The following is a 17,176-nucleotide window of genomic DNA, read 5'->3' as shown; positions in this document are numbered from 1 at the left end:
CAGATGGTCAGGGAGAGCCAGGTAAGCCCTTTCTGCAGCAAGTTCATTCCTCTGGACCATTGCTGGTGTATTTGGGCATGGACCATGTCTGTTTGTGATCTCTGGGTGAAATGTTTCAGAGATGACCTGTTTCCTTATGTCTGATTATTTGCTAGACAGTATTTTTGGCTTGTAGTTTTCAAAGCACTCTTAAGTTTCTGATATTCAAAACCTGTAACTGATGCGGTGGTTAATGTTGCAAGGACATACCAATTGCCTGTTCCCTGCTTTAGAGGAGGAATTTGTATCGTGAATGTCCCCATCTGTCAATTCAGATTTCGTTTTGCAAATGCTCCCTAATATTCCTGTAAAATTCAGTTTCAGCAAATGTTCCTTCTGGAAACTTCATCTGCTGATCCGTGCAGAGAGGTTGGAGCACAGAATAATGCAGGTTGCTAGCAGGCACTCTTGGGAAGCTGCATGCAGTGTTTGCCTGCAAGATGATATGGAGGAGCCCAAACCTCTTGCTTCTCTAAGCTATTTAATAATATTTCTATGCAGCCCCAAGGCTCACCTCCTTCCCTGCTTTTCCACCCCATAGCCTGCTTCTCCTCCCCACCAACCTCAGCCTCCTCGTTTCGCTCGCCTCCCTGGAGCAATACCTTTCCCATCCAACCTTCAAGGCTTTCTTACTGGCAGAAATTCCTGCAGGTGGAGCTGGAACGACATCCTGCTGCTGCAATAAGTTAGGAGGCACGGGTTGTCACAGAGTAATTGCTTCCCCTGTGGTTCCCTATGCTTGTGCGTGCAGCTGCCGGGACAGAGCATCCTGCATGCCTGGCGTCCTCGCTGTCATCAGCTCTTGCTAACTGTGGCAGTTTGGCCACCTCTGGTACTCCCCTTCTGTGATCCAAATGATATTATGCAGCAATGGATGTCCTGATTTAATTCTGATAGGAGGAAATCTTGTTCCACGGCTTGTCCCCGAAGGATGGTGATGGAAGGCACAGCCTGTAGCAGGAGAACAATTTGTTACTGGATTCAGCTCTATCAACGTTACCCACGATAAGGTTGTCCTCACTGTGGCTTTACAGTGATTTATCTAGGGAGGCCTCTTGGGCAGCCCAGAGGTACACAAGGACAGTGAGAAAAATCAGGGCTGGCTGCTCTGGTGGTGGCTAACTCCTGTTGACTTCTTTGACTGCAGGTGGCTGTTGCCTCTGAAGCTCAACCTGGAGAGCCACCGGTTGGGCTCCTGCTGCACCTCAGCTGTGCTGTTAGATCCCACCAGCAGAGTGTCTCCCAGGCTGAGAAATAACAGCTAAGCTCAGGGGAGCTCCACAAGGTTGGGAACATGCTCAAAACACCAAAAAGTAGGTCTGCACAGGACTCCAGGTGTGGTGGGGGCAGTGTGAAAGGCTGGAAGCTTGTGGGAGAGAAAGGCAGGTTGGGTTGCAGGTGGAGGCTGCAATGAATTGTAGAGGGGCTGGGATGTTCTCATCCCAAGTCGTTCTTCATCCTGGAAGGATATGGTGTATCCACTCTGGAAGGAGTGCCCCTGTCTCACTGTTTTCCAGTCTAGGGGCATTTTGCAGCTCCAGGGCTTTCTGAGCTGGAAGTTAATCTGTAACTTTGGGTTTACTAGCCCTTGATGGACTTCTGCCGGTTTGCTTAAATATTTGTGCTGTGGGCCCCTTGGATGCCCTGTCGCAGGAGCTCTGCCTCGTGTGGCAAAGCTCGAGGTGTTTCACTAATGCTCCAAAGCCTTTGTTTTTTCTGATACGTTGAATTTTTGTGGTTATTCCAGGGCCTTCTGCCTCCTCTGACCTCTCTGTGGCAGGAGGAGCACCTTTGCAGGCAGCGAGCGAGGAGCTGCTGTGCAAACTGAGCTAGTGCCGGGGCTTGGCGTGGATCCCACAAGGCTGCTTAAAAAATGTATGTTCTCAGCTCTGCCCAGGCAGCCCAGCTCAGCTCAGACAGCTGAGCTAAGTCAACCAAGGCTCTCTCCCTTCGCTGCTGCTCTGCTCTCCTCGGTTTTCCTGTGGATACCTGCTGGAAGACCTCACGTGTGCCCCATCTTGATGGCTACCTGGGCAAGCCCATCCCCTGTGTGCACGGAGCTGATGTTCTCACAACTCCCTCTCCCCTTGGTGGTTTCACTTTTTCCCCACTGTTCAAGAGCCCAGGTTATTTTAGCGCAGTAAACATTTTTTTTGGACAGTTAGTGACATGAATAAATCCATTTCCTCTCCTCCCCCTAGTTTATTATTTAAGGGGAGAAGATGATTAAATCCAGCAGAGCTGATTTGAGTTTTCTGCTCACAGGAAGAGGGCGGCTGATGGGGGTCTGTCAAGCCACAGTGTTTGTGTTCATCAGCGTCTTGGGAGAAGCGGAGATGCCAGCTGCCTACAAACATCTGGTTTTGGTTGTACCCTCCCGCCCCCCTTGCATTTGCATTACTTGCTTTCTCTGGTTTTGTAGAGTTCAGCATCTCCGACTCTGAACGTTGGATCTGGTGGGGGAAACGCCTTGGTTTCTCCTCTTCCTCTCGAGTACCACAGCCCTCCCAGGGTCCTGGGTCAGAGTCCAAGCGAGGAAAGCCTGAGCAGTAAAAATCGTACTGCGTGGTTGTAGGTTTCTAAAGGAAAAGCTCTTTCTGTTTGGGGCTGGGCTCTGGTTAATGTAATGCCAGCCAGAGCCTGCACGGGAGGGAAAGCCACGGGCCCTCCGTGCCGAGGGAGGAAGTGTTTCCATGCCACCCAGGTCAGGAAAACACAAGTGGTTACAGCAGAAGCAGCCCCGGTAGAGTTAATTAAGAGATGCATTTAAAAGGTGGCACTGAATGGAATTGCTCTGCGTTTATCGAAGCTGGCCTTTTCAGCTCCCTGCCGCGCCGCGAGGAGCCCCGTGCAGAATGAGTGGGGGAAACCCAGGCTGCCTTCAGCTGCCCTTCGATATCCCTGAGCTTCCAGGTTGCAGGAAAAGCGTTTGGGATGGAAAAGCAGGAACAGTGCAGGAGGGCACAGTGGTTGTGAGTTTCTCTGAACAGCATTATTTTTGCTCACCAGCAAGCTCTTGGCCTGCCCGGTCAGGAAGGATGCAGAAGCAGAGCACGCCATCTTCTTTATCCATTTTTCCATCATCTTGACTACAAAATGCATCTATGAAAGTTGGTTCCTGCCACACACCAAACGAACCAAGCTGGTACATCCCCAGAGCAGGGTGTTATCTCAGACTCAGATCCTGCTGTTACCTAACTAACTGGATAACTAAGCAAGGGCAGAAGAATCCAAGCAGAGCCCTGTGCTTGTCCAGCTTGGTGTTGGCTAAGTGCGGACATCCCCTAAAGGCTGTGGCTTGGCTGTTGCTGGGGTTAGGAACCTGTGGCTTGAAATAATGGGTGCGGGTGACAATGAGGGAGGAAAAACTCCAAGTAATCTTGTTTGGTGTCTTGACCGTACCTTGCTAGAGGGGAATTTTGTTCCACTAAAAAATAACACGGCAAATGTGCGCCAAAAGGAGCGGTTTGATGTATAAAGCAGAGCAGGCTCCTGCTTTGAGCATCAAAACAGAGCTCCTGGCCTCACCTGGGCGCGTCCCCCACCGCCAGTATTTCAGTGGGATAGATTATGTCTCTGTATTTTGGCGTTAGAGAATGACTTGCAATATTTTAGGTTTTCCTCAGGTCGTCCTTTCGCCTGCCTGTCTTCTCCCTTCAATCTCGTGTGCTTCTGATGGCTGACTTTATTATCTTTGCTATTTCTAACCCTCTTTTTGGTCCCCGTTGGAGCTTGATTTCTGCTGGGGGGAAGATAGAAAAGGTCAGGCTCTCGCTAGCGAAGCTTATTTAATTTGTTTGCTGCATCTGTGTGCAGACTTGCATGCATGTTGTTAGTGTGAAGCACCAGGACCAGTATCCTCGTGGACACACGGGTGCTGCTTATTTATTTACCTCTTTTCTGTTTTTTTTTTCTCCCACCTGGCCCACTATTCCCAGTTCTACCTCTTCTACAAGAGAAGAGCTTAGTGGGCTCCAAGCAGTAAATAAATCTGACATTTGCAGCAGTCAGCCTGATAGAGCAGGACAGGGATGCAGCAGCACTCTGTTTGGACTCGTTTCTACTCTTTATTTAAAGCCTCTTTTAATCAGTAGCTAATGACAACTTTTGGTTGCGAGAGCTGATGCACAGGAAAAAAAGCCCACAGTTTGCATTCAAAATAATGCAAACTGTTATAAATAGGAAGATCTGCAAGGATATAATCAAACTAAATTGCCCATTGTTACTCTCACCATAGATGATTTCTTGCCTCTGCTCTCTGGGTTGGGTTGTTGTCTGGGTTTAGGAAAAAGTCTTCTCTTTATTCTGGTTACAAACCTGTGCAGCAGCAGCTGCTTGCTGCAAGAGTGGGTTTTGCTCTTTTTTTTTTTTTTTTTGGGTGTGGATCAAGCAAATATTTTGGTGGCTTGGGTCCTGCCATTCAAATTGTCTCATAACCTCTCTGTTTCTGCAGCTAAGCTGACCCCTGAAGGTGGACCCATCTCTTCGGGGAGCATGTTGCAGGCAGACGTGAAGAAATCTTGCAACAGGTCAAAGCAGCAGCCTGCCAGGAAAGCAACTGTGACTTGGGAATAGAGAAACTATCTCTGCCTGCAGATGGTATGCAATAAGCTCTGGATTTTAATGACTCCGTGCAATTTACCCTATTGAAAGTAGCTGAGCCTCTAAAGAATTGGTAGCTGATGCTGAAGTCTCCGAACAGATCATAATACGTTTAATACTTGGGTAGTTTTTGTTGTAATTTTCCTCACATGTGTTTTACATGAATGCAGTATAAAAGCTGCACACTTTCCCATACATTTATCGAAATAACATATTGCGGAGACAGCTTATAAATTGGACAACAGTATTCTGGCCTCCTGATTTCTCTGTTAAATGCCTCTGATTTTTTTTGTCTAGCTCGGTTGGTTGCTTTTCAGTGGGCAGTGCTGTAAGAAGCGCAGATGCTGTCACTTCTGGCATGAGAGTGAAGCTTGCCATGAAAACATTACGACATGACAAAGCTCTCGTGGTTATGGAGGGCAAGCGTTGCTCGATGATGTCACTTTTGTCTGAAAACGGTCTTTTGCTCATTTATTCTGCATGTGTCTCTCTTGAGCACTTTCTCCTTTGCTTCATTGCATGTAGAGCAACCTTTGCTAACAAATGGTAGCATCCTGAGGGTTAAGTGACCTAATTTTGTCTGTGCTGCTTTCTTCTTTCTAACCTCAGAAGGCAGAGACCCTGAACTGAAAAGTATAAAAAGATTGTAATTAGCGGGACAAGTAATAAAGGAAGGCCCTGCTTGAAAAGGGGATGGATTTTAATTTTCTAAATTAACACCAAGGGCCGAGTTAGATCAAACTCTAAGTGTGGCACCTACCTGAGTGCTCAACACCATCGGTGTGTTTTTTTGCCCTGGTTCTTGGTAGGAAGGCAATCTCCTTGGTGGAGTTACGTCCATCGTTAGAGTCATCTTCCTTGCAAGTGCTGACAAGTCACAGTTGACGAGGGCATCAGTAAAAGCCACGCTGACAGCCAGGAGGCAGCTGTGAAGGAGAGAGGTGAAAGTTCCTGGTCTGGCAGGAATACATCCCTTCATCAGCACCTGGAAGGCCCCTGGTTCATGGCTGAGTCCTCTGGGTGCTGAGAGCTTTCTCAGCCCCCTTTGCTTGCTCAGAAAGTCTCACGAGGAGGAGCTGCCCCTGGAAAGATGAATTTTGGGGTGACTGGCATTTAGGGACTCCCAGGGTTAGCCCCTAGGACATCACAGCTCGCAGCATCTTCAGCCTAGTGCCCGGTGAGCTGGTGCATTTTGCTGAGAGTTTTTTTTTGCTGGATGCTCAGGGAACTTTTTCCCCACCTGCAGTCGTTCGGCTGAACCTTCATTCATCTTTATTGCTATTTTTCTAATTCTCCCCTGGGCGCCTAATGACTGTGATTACACCAAATGCAGCACATTTCGTGTACCATAGAAATGATTTTCAGGCCCAACTGTCTCACTCGGTGCTCGGAGGATCATTAAAGATATTGCTTTTCAGAAGTAAGGTTTTTCTACCCACCCATCTATTTCCAATCCTACGTCAACCTGCAAAGTAATAAAATGGCTGAATTTATTATGTTGTGTTAATTAATTATCTCTATAGCAACATGCACTGATGTCATAAATATGGGAATTCAGCAGCACAGTTGGATAGAAGAAGAGCTGATGGATATATGGAGGGAAAGGCTTTTTTAAATGCTCAAATCTCTTCACTAGTGAAGAAACAGAAGATTACCAGTCATGTTTTGCATAGTTCCTCTTTTGCTGCCCCACATTTTGACTGAACCTTCTCTGTTATGTAGCTGCTGTGTGTTCCTGCTGAAGTTTTCCACGCTGCTGATCTCCCTCCACCTGTTCTGGGTTATCTCCTGCATGCTTTTGTCCAGGTAGCCAGAAGTGCAGGCTGCTGGGCTGCTGCTTGCAGGAGGAATCCCTCCGACTTCAGCAAAGCTGCCCTGCTAGGGATGGATGGTTCTCCAAGGGGAAGGAAGGGTACGGATCTTGGGAAGGCATTATGGCTAATTTTGGCATCGTGGGAGGGTGACACGCTCCTCAGTTTGTAGTTGATTTGATGCCCAAAAAATGCAGCAGCGACAGTTTACAATGACAGCTGTAAAACTGGGCTGGGAAGAGGGCAAGTCCTTGTTTCATGGGATGATCCTTCAAGGGGAGAAACGTAATTGCACTGCAGGTCTCAAGCTCCCCAGAGGCCGAGATCTGGTGCTTTTCTAGCTCTTTTTTTGTCAGGTAGTCTATTCACTGAGCAGTTTTGTTTTGCTGTTTGTTTACCACCATCGGCTGCGAAGCTGATCAATTATTACCAGTCCGGCACAGTGCTTGAGGAGTGACGGCACTCTTCATTGAATAATTTATTTAGCTAATCTATTTTGATTTTTGGCATTTGACAGGTCCCAGGCAGGGTACAAGACGTCTGCGTGGAGGAGTCTCAGTAGGCAGCGCTGCTATTTATACAGCATCCCAGCTACAGGAAGCGCTGCATGGATGTGCTTGGCGGGGTGAAGAGCTTGTGATCCCGGGGAGAGACGTTTTAGGGTGCCAGACGCTGTGTTCTGCTTTGTACAGGAGGAAGAGGCTGTGGGATGCTTGCTTAATTCTGCGCTGAGGTGGAGCAGAAAAAGCTCGAGGGATGCTGATAGGTGAGCAGCTGGGCAGTCCCTCGGGATGAAGAGTGGGTTAAAAGCTGTTTGGACAACCTGGGTTGTCTGCCACCCAGCATCTGCTGGGAAAAGAAGGCCCAAAATAGTGATCTGCTCCACATTTAACCAACTGCCCCAGCTCCCAAGGCAGGGAGGGTTTAACAGTGCGGGACGCTGCACAACCCTCACTTTACAAAATGAGGTAAAAAAAAACAGGTAAGCTGTCAAACAACCTGCCTTGTTCTGTAGAAATAACCCTCCCCCCTCAAACAACAAACTGTTAACACAGTAATATTTTTATTTCCACAGGAAAGTGTTTATTTTGGTAGCACGCACAAAGTTTCAGCTATTCTAAAACACCGAGATTTCACAGCCAAGCTTTCATGTTCCCAGCAGAGAAGGAGGTGAGATACTCAAAGAATCTCTGTTCTTATTTCAGCGCTGCACTCGCCAGCCAAATTTTCAAAAGAGCCCAGTTTGCTGACATAAATGGGGTTGCTGATGTGCCGAAAGAGAAGGAAGTGCTGGAGAACACATTCCTCGCTGGGTCTAAGTCTCTTCCATTTTATCTTTCTGTTCCATATGTTTCCTCTGTAATGAGAAGAATTATTTATAATTAAAGTGATATATAATTCAGAAATTAAAGTTAAAATTAATGAATGCTTAAATTAATTTACTGACAAAAATAAATGTCTGTCCTTCAGATCCTATAATTTTAATTGGAGTGGGCTACAGCTTAATTAACATGTATCGATTGTAGTCCTGCATGCATCTATAGGTGGGTGGACTGTGTGGCAGTGCTGGGAGAAATCCTTGCAGATGAAGGTGCGTTAAGATTTGCTGATAGCACTCTGAATGATTGTCTTGTGAAGAGACAGGAAAATCTTTGGTCTCGAGCTGTTTTCTGTGTGGAAAGCTTAAACAAAATATGTTGTTTAAAATTAGGGCTAAGAATTGGCACGGCCGCTTTATGGATGGGAAGAGAATTTGTTCCAAAAACGTTAATGATCTGAATCATTAATTAGATGCATGAAGAACTCAGAAAATTGGAAGGAAGATACAGAGAATATAGAAGCTGACCCAACTGGAAATTTTTTGGGGAAAAAGGTAGGCTTCGACTTCTTGGTTCCCTCTGCTCTTTCCTCCTGGCTAGCAATTTCCCCTTTCCCAGTGGGTGATGGTAGGAAGAGGAGCGTGACGGTGCGGGGCATTTGTGCCCTGGATCCTGAACCTGTGTTGGCCTCATTTTAGGTCCTGTACAAGGGAATTGTCACCATCACATCCCAAGGCCCCTTCCAACCCAAAATGTTCCCCCAAGCCTTGGGGCAGGCACCGTGCAAAGCCCTGCAGGCAGGAGCCTGCAGGGGGAGGAGAGGGAAGGCAATCCTCACTCTCCAACACAAAATCCACCTGATGTTGAAGACTTTTTGCCTGACCTGTTCTGCATGCCAAGGGACCCTCTCCTAACCTTTATGAATCAGTTTCTTAAAAGAGAGCACTTTATTCTTTGGCGTTTAATGTTTTGTGTTTTGTCAATACTATGAATTAGCAGAATGGAAGACGTGCAGCATCTCACCTTGCAGCAGTGGCCCGCAAGCTGCCCAGCCCCTCTGAGTGATTCAAGGTGCGATTCCCTGGGGATCACGCTGCTATCCACAGTATCAGAGATACCCACAGGAGCATCTGGCAGGAGCCAGCTCTTTTTTCTTCAACTCTGAAATTAGCCTTCAGGATCGTGTGTGAGGTGGTGACCCAGCATGGCTCAGGACCAGCTGCCTCCGATAGACATGTGTCTTCAGCACTGTGTTGTCTGCGAGGGAGAGAAGCTGGTAAGTGTACGTGCTCACTTCTATCAGTCTTGTGTTTGAGTGTTTTTTCTTTCCATAGCACAAGCTCCTCTTGTTCCAGGCAGCTTTTTTTTTTTTTTTCTAATTGAATCACATAGGGGTGTGTGTGGGGGAAAAATCCCTTTAGACTCGACTCACAGCAAAATGTTTATAAACCCAGATTTGGGTTATTTGGGTTGCAGAGGGAAAATGTAAAATAAAGGAAGAGACTTTTTTAGGGCTTGTGAAGTCCCATCTCCCCTGAGCTTGAAGAGCCTCACAGCTTTCCGGCCCTGCTCTTTGAGCAAGGGATGGGGAAGGGAGTGAGCGGCAATGCCCTGAGGAGCTCTCCACCCTCTCTTCCGTGCAGAAACCCAACTTACAGCTCCACATGCTGTTTCTTGCTTTGCAGTGGGGCAGAGGTATTAAAGCAGTCACAAACTTACAAGTTAATTAGGCGGTGGCGTTTGAGGTCATGGCTGAGTCACGAGCAGAAACTGGAAGAAACAGCCATTGGTTGCAATGGCTCCTTGTGTCTCGGAAGTCCTGTCACTGCTGGGGCATGAGAGCACTGGTTGCATTTGAGCCATCCTTTTTGTAAACACACATCCTCTGACCTATATCGTCCCCTAAAACTGCTGTAGGTGATCCTATAAGCTCCCAGATCAAGTGCGATGCAGGTTGTAATCTCGCGGATGGGGGGAAAGCACTGCAGCTGGTTAGTCCTCGAATTTCTTGGGTTCCTGAGCATCTTCAGGCAGGCATAGTATTTTATCTGTTTTTCATATTTTGCACAGCATGATCTGGTGCTGCATGGGATAAGGATGTCCTTGCTCTTTCTGACTTCTGTTAATTAAGGTTTTTCCCTTTGGCCTACGTGCCCTTCAGGAAGGGTATTTTAATTCATCCAGCAGGCTTGGATAAATGGAGACTCCTCTTCCAATGTGTCCAGCCCATCCCTTGCTTTGTCTCCTTTCATTAATATGATGCACAGGCACTGCCTTCCTGGAGACCTTTTTTTTTTCTCAATATATTGAATAAATTCTACATCAGGAAGGAAAGTAACTTGCAATAATGAACCATCACTGGGTATTTAAGATTGCTTTAATGGGTCACATTGATGTAATCTACACTTTTTCCTGCGAAGATCACACTCGGCCGTAACCTTAATTCATATTTATGTCAGAAGAAAATATACAGTGGAGATGGCTCAGGAACAGCTTTTCCCTGCTCAGCAGCCAGATATAAATGTGCAGATCTTCTAAAAATTCTGCTGAGTTTCTGGAAAAAAAATAAAAGTAAATAAAACCCAGATGTTTAGGATACTTCTCTCTTGCATAGAGAAGATCCTTAAAAACTGGCTTCTCACCTAAGATGTAACCCAAGGGGTGGTGTGCTCACAGGCCCAGAAGTGTGCAAGGCTGATCATCTTTAAGGTTACCTTTAAGGGCATTTTTATCGTACTTATCTTTTTGCAGTGCCCTGCTTTGCATGTGGCTGAAAGAAATGCGTAGACATGAGAGATGCCCATAGGCAGTTTTGCTGGTTTAAAAACAGCAGAGGGAAAGAGGCTAGTCATAGTTACACCAATAAAAGCCATGGAGGTGAGTAAAATCAATAAGGTTTGCCCTTCCAGTCCCGTCCCCATGCTCATTATTCCTTGTTGGTTGGACCCCTCTGAAGGCCAACAGCCAGCCCAGACTGGGGTATTAGTGGCATTTAGGTTGTCTGCAGCGGTAAAAAAGATGAAAATAATATTTAAAACCATTCCTCTTGGCCAGGACAAGCAGTTCTGTCTTGATCTGCCACTGCAGGAAGATGAGATAAAGTTGCAAGTTCACTCGGTCGAGATAGATGAGGGTGCAGGGGAAGGCAAGGAAAATAATAAAAATTATTGGAGCTGTCTCTGCGAGGCTTGGAGGAAGGGACAAACATGACTAATGCTGCATGAATGATTTGCAGAAAATGATTTCTTCGACAAACTTTGCCTTTATAGAGGTAAACTGTCAAAGGCCACAATGCAAGTTTTCTGATGTGTTCATGAGTCAGAATTATTTAATGAGTAAATGGAGCACCCGTCCCCGAGGCCCTGCAGAGGGTTACCCAGGGGATGAAACGCTCCTCTGCAAGAAAAATTCAACCACTGGCTCCAAGCGGAGAGAGCTTGTTCTTGAGGTCACTCCAAGCCATTCCAGGTAATATTAGGCCGCTTAATTTGAGGCTTTCACGAGGAGTGTGTATGTAATGCCATGATACATGAAACCTAAGAGTGAAAGGGGAGTTGGTAGTGCAAATGTGCAAGCGTTGATGCTGGTGCTCCCTGTCTGTATATATTTCTAGTAGTTTGTCTGTACTCACTTGATATTTTTCCTTTTCTGTTATAGAGTCTTGTGTTTTTTCTTTCTGTCAGCCCTTTTAATATACTGGTGAGAGTCATCTTTATCCAGCCCCTTTGTTCAGTCTGTTTATCTGTAGCAGAAAGCACACAACTTAAAATTAGCGGTTTTGCATAAATTAAGGCTAAAAAAACAAGATTTTTTTTCAACGTACATAAGTGCATTTGCTGAAAAATATGGTTTCAGGTCAGCTGACATCATTTATCTCGAACTCAACAAAGGAAATAAAGCAGAAAGTAGCAATTTAAAATAAAAGCAAACCACTTCTTTGCACGTTTCTGAAATGAGATTCTGAGTTCTTGCTTTTGAATGCTAACCTTAAAAAAAAAAAAATCACCACTCCCCCACTGAACCTTTTTTCCTTTTTCTCTCTGCTTTTAATTTTGTTTAGAAAGAAAGAAGAAAAGCAAAGTTTTGCTTGCCTCAGAATGACCCTACCTCCCTGCTGAGCAAGAAAAAAACCCAACTCTGAAGTAGGTGGTGTGCTCTGTGCCCCCACGATCTGCTCCCGGTCAGTAGATTCATGAGGTGGGCAGGTGAGTTTAAGGGAACTCGCAGTCTTTTCATCATTTTGATGCGTGAATGGATTTTGTCGCTGGGAGTATCTTTAAGACTTTAATTAAATCAGGAGTACACTCTGCAATGATTCCCTGCTGCTTATCAGCCTCTTAAGGCCTTGATTCATTACTCAGTATTATTTTTTCAGCCTGAAATAAGCTTTAAAGACCTGTTATTGGAGAGATTAAAGTTATAACGTAAACAAACTCATATGCATGTTGTTTTCACGCAGAAGATGCTTTTAGTATCATATTTGATGTTCCAAACAAAACCATTGCTTATAGCGAGCTTTGCAGCCTGGATGCCTTTGAAAGGATAGATATGGACTCTGTTTGATCTTGAGCTATTTGGGGCTTTTTATTTGCGTTTTGTGGCCCTTATCTTGCAAACAAAGCCTCCTTTATACGTCTGTAAATCAGGATGTCATCCATGGAGCTCTGCGGAGATGGGAGACGGCTCCGGAGGGTGCAAAATGCAAGTTCAGGGGCAAGTGGAAATCAGAAAAATGGAAACTTCTGCTGCAAGGCTTGGCTCGTTGCAGTGAAGACTGGAGGTAACCATTTTGTTTTCCCCAGTTGAGTTTTGAAGCAGTTCCAGGCTGCAACTAGTGGACCAGGGGAAACACTGGTGGGGTGAAGCTGCTCCCAGCACAACTTCTTTGTGTGTGAGGGCAGGGAGAAGAGGTGTAGAAGAAAAGGGTTTTTATTTGCTCAAGGGATGCATTGTGTGTGGAGCTGTGGTCAGATGAGGGTGGTGTTAGGGGAGGGCTCTGCTTATTGCAGGCTCTTTCTTGGTGTGCAATAACCTGAGCTTTTGGAAGGCTTGTGCCTGTGCTCAGGAGGCTTCCTGCCTCCTTTGGAGAGGAAAACCCAGCGGGAGCAGCAGGGAGGCTGTGAGCATCCTGCTGCACGTGCTGCTTTGCCTTGTGCCATCACACATGCATGGGACACAGGGCAATCCTGGGTGGCCTCTGGTACTGAGTATCCCTTGTGGGGAGCCAAGCCTGCTACAAAGCCCCCCTCCAAGTCAAACTGCCTCCAAAGCCACCCATGCATGGTGGCAGTGCTGTTCTGCGATACTCTTGTGGTGACAACCAAAGCATCGGCCCTTCTGGAGCGTGCACAAATGAATCGGGTGGCTGCGTGTGGGGCAGTTTGTCTAACGTAGTTCTCTCTTGTTCCTGTAAAGGTTATAAAAGTAAATAATCCTGCTATAACAGTGTCCTCCCAGTCCCTGCCTAGCTACATGGATAACTCTTGCTGAGGCTGTCTTGTGGTGATTAATATGCTACAGAGTGAGATGATTTTTTTTAAAAGGAGCCGAGAAGTAAAGCTGAGAACATGCCTTGAAGAAGCTTGTTCCCTTTATGTCCCCTGTGCTCAAGGCTGATTAGCTTTTGTTTCTTCCTCCAGCCTTAATTGGGGGAACTGCTGTGTTTGTTTCCCTCCTCCCCTGCAACATTGATCCCCAGCAGTGCGAGGATTAGCAAGTGGCCAAATGCATCGGGAGGTGACCTTGCTCTGCCGTAAGCACTGGGCTGCCATGGGGAAGCAGGCAGCATCCCCATGGACCAGGTAAGCAATGCTGAACCTCTTTTTACACCCCACGTAGTGGCTGGGGAGTCTGGAGAGGTACCAGGGAGGAGGGGAGGCGAGCAGGGGTGAAGCACGGAGCTGGAAAGGAGTGCGTCTGGCCCTGTGCAGGAAGGGCAGAGATGTATCCCCCCTCCCTTCCCGGCAGCTGTGCTGTGCTGAATTAATATTTATGCTAGCTCTGTCTCTGTAATGGGTCTTCTTGCACTCTTCTAGAGAAATGGATTAGGTGGGGCCTTGGGCTGGAGCCAAGAAAAGGGAGACCACTGGGGACTTGCTCGCTGCTGCCCGGTGTTCCTCTGAACATCATGGCAGGGAACCAAGCTCATGTAATAACAGCTACCAGGTATCATATGGCCTAGGTGCTTGGTGAAAGGCCACCCCTGTAATGTCCAAACACAGTTGGTTGCTTACCACCACCGTGATACTCTGCTGAGAGCACGGTGTGAGGCATACACGCAATTTATGAGAACGGGGAGAATGAAGTTCTTAATATCACCTCCCCCTCCCTGCATCCCATGCACGTAAATTGCCTTGCATGGGATTTAAATTCTCCAGTTCTGTGCTCCCTAATTTATCACAAATGCTAAATCTTTGTGGACCACAAATGTTTTCCTGAGCCACCCAGCTCTGCTCACCACAGATGCAACTTCTCCAAAACTCTCCAGTCAGTGGTCACATCTCTCGGCCTTTGAAAGCTTTGGCTCAGGAGGGAAAGTGTCCCACCCCAGGATGGATGCTGCTCCCTGCGCAGGGATGCTGCGAGATAAATCCCGCCGTGAAGAAGTGAGAAGCATCTAATCTTCCTGCTCCCTAGATTTAGCTGTGCCATTAGCTGGACCTTGCACATAAAACTAATTTTATAATTTGTAAACGTAGCTGAGTGGTTTTTATGGACGAATGTCGGGAAGTGATAAAATACCTTCAATAGATTTATAAAGAAGTTTAATGCCAATAGCTCTGCCCCCCTTTTCTCCCCTCCCCCTCTCTCTTGGAGTTGCATACAACAGAAAACATGCCCACAGTGAGGGCTTTGTGGCCAGCACTCAAGCCTTTAATTTTGCTTTTACAAGACAGTTTTACAACGTCAGAAGAATGGAAGAGCTGCAAGGCATGCACGCTCAAGATGCTGTGCTCCTGGAAAGCTTTGGATAGGCTCCAGGCAACATTTGGTGGCAAAGAAAGATGAAGGTCTCGAGGGGAAAAAAAAAAAAAATCAAGTCTTCATCCTACAACCTTCCTGTTCCTGCGAGCTGGGAATGTTGTCGAAGGACAGGAAATGTGTGTTCTTGCAGTCGTGTCTTGGTGAGTTTTGATTGCATTGGGAATAGCTTCTTCGGTTCCACCCTTTCTCATTTACCTTATGTAATGAGAAGTCATCCCGTGCACAGCAAGACTGAAAAGTCTGCTGCTCGCCTGTGGTTGGGCTCATCATGCTGCTCCCATTGGGTTTCTCTGGGGTTTAACGAGGGACAAACTCCTAATTGCTGGCGTTTCCTCTGAATCAGACAAATGTCCCACTGTCTGCTTTCATGAGGGAGGGTGAAATTTGCAGTACCCAGTGATGTTTTCTGGGACCTCTTCTTTTCAGATGTGGTTAGAATGGGCTGACAGGTTCAGAAATGATTAGTGTCAGACATGGACTTGTGTCCATGCCTGGTAAGTTGCAAAAGACCCATAAGCATCTGCCTCAAACAGCCCTGGCCCTATACAAGCACTTAAAAGGCCCTGTGGGGACAGACAATGCGTTATGGATGTATAGGTCTGGATTAGCAAGCCAGGGCCAGACTGGCAACTGGTGTTCACAGAACTGCCTCATAGCCAGCAACAGCCCTCTTTCCCCCAGTTTATCACCCACAGACTGAACAAACACGTTGGCCAACTTTCCTCCTTAGCTCTCTGCTAAGGATTATCAGGAGATCTTGCCTGGTGTGGAGAAGGTTCCTTCCAGCCTGTTTGTCCATCTCCACCTCAGCAGCGTACAGATTCATCTCTGTTTTAAGGCCTCACATTACCTGAGAAGTGTTGGAGGCTGGCTCAGAGCTGGAAGGCTTGCCCGAGCATATTTTTCTACTCCATCTTTCTGTCTTTGTTTTTATCTTTTGGTTGTGTTTTTTAATGATTCCCAGCTTGGCCTCTTTCATGATTTTTCTTCATTTAAAAAAAAAAAAACAAAACTTTTTATTGAACACTGATGATGGAAAAAGAGTGTTTTCCTCCTGCCTAGCTAAATTTTTGGCTGACTTGCATGGAAAGACAGTCACACTTACTGCAGCTCCCAAAGCCTTCAAATCATCAGGGGAGAGGGGAGGGAGGAACCGCATAGGGAAGGAAATCATTTGTACAGGCGTAGAGTGAAGAATCACCTCCTTTTAAACTCCTGATCTGTCTGTGTTCATACGGATTGCTGCCTCTGATCTTTCTTCTCTGCCCAGTATCTCTTTTTCTATTATCTTTCCCCCGCCTTTGCTGTCATATCTGTGGTATGTCCCTTGTGCTGGGACATTTTGCTCCCAGGAGGGTTCGAATAAGGACACGAAAGCAGTGGGACTCAAAGATCCGGATTATTGACAAGGGATCATTACTAAAACCTTTTAATGCATCTTCTGTAACTGATACAGCCATGAGGGGAGGGTGTTATTTTCCTGTGGACACAGGTTTCCCCCTACCCCCAAAGCCTTTAAAAGCACTGAGCACGGTGTCCTCCAGCCATTTCCTGATGGCTTAAAATGTTTTGGTGCCAGATGCTTTGGGGTCTGTAGATATTGCCCTGTTTGCTGCTCATGGACAAATCCAGTTGCTGGCAACCTGATGGAGTCCAAAGTAGCCAGCAGCAGAAGACCCCAAGAGGCAGAGCGCTCTATCCCAGCTAAGCACCCCCCTGTACATCATTACTGGGGGGCCTTTTTTTTTTTTTTTTTTTCTCCTCTGAGCGGGGCTGAAGGCACACAGACCAGTTAGCTGGGCTGCTGGGGCAAGCAGCAGCCTGGCTGGGGTGAGGGCAGCAGTGTTGATATCCGTAAGGAGCCCGAAGAGGAGGCATGGGAGTCCTCTGGGGTGAGACTTGGCCAAAAAAAAAAAAAAAAAAGAATAGTTCTCAAGCAAAGCTATCTTCTGACCATCTTCCTTGGCTTTTTTTGCTGGCATCTGTTGCTAGGAGATGGGAAGCACAGACCCTTTTGAAGCATCTTCAGCTGCCCTCTACCTGGAGAGACTTTTGTGCAAAGTCTCCCTGCTCCCTTCATCCCTTTCATCCTCCTCCTCTTGCTTCTGCACACTCTGGTCAGGAAGGACTCGATGTCTCCTCCTGTGCTCACCGTGGGGCGCTTGCTCCTTACACACCGTGAACCCTCTCCCCTAACCACATTTATTTTTTATTAGCATGGGGTTCAGCAGCAAGCCACCTGCTTGTGAATTTAACTCCTCCAGCAGATGCTCGTGTTCCTCCCCATGGATGGAGGAGCCAGGACAAGGAGAAGCAACAGCCCCTATGGCACATGCGGGACTCCTGCATGTGAATAAGGACCACTCAGGACCCCCCCCATGTATCTTCTTGGCCAAGGCTTTGGTTTTGGGATGTGCAGTG

The 17,176-nt window shown here is 46.9% G+C and overlaps 1 long non-coding RNA gene across 1 annotated transcript in view; it reads left to right on the top strand.

Moving 5' to 3' along the window:
• The window catches only part of LOC308197226, a 126,890-nt gene that overhangs the window by 23,896 nt on the left and 85,818 nt on the right, over positions 1-17,176 (top strand). Inside the window, exons 8-16 of the long non-coding RNA XR_013952688.1 lie at positions 4,493-4,638; positions 7,145-7,218; positions 7,528-7,622; positions 8,164-8,325; positions 8,771-9,047; positions 11,832-11,976; positions 12,418-12,551; positions 13,411-13,572; positions 14,664-14,895. This is a non-coding gene — a long non-coding RNA (uncharacterized lncRNA). The remainder of the gene's footprint in view (positions 1-4,492; positions 4,639-7,144; positions 7,219-7,527; positions 7,623-8,163; positions 8,326-8,770; positions 9,048-11,831; positions 11,977-12,417; positions 12,552-13,410; positions 13,573-14,663; positions 14,896-17,176) is intronic.

This window comes from Anser brachyrhynchus, assembly GCF_964034855.1.
Source record: "Anser brachyrhynchus genome assembly, chromosome: 6".
In the NCBI taxonomy this organism is placed as follows: domain Eukaryota; kingdom Metazoa; phylum Chordata; class Aves; order Anseriformes; family Anatidae; genus Anser; species Anser brachyrhynchus.
This window is presented reverse-complemented; position numbering and strand designations above follow the sequence as displayed.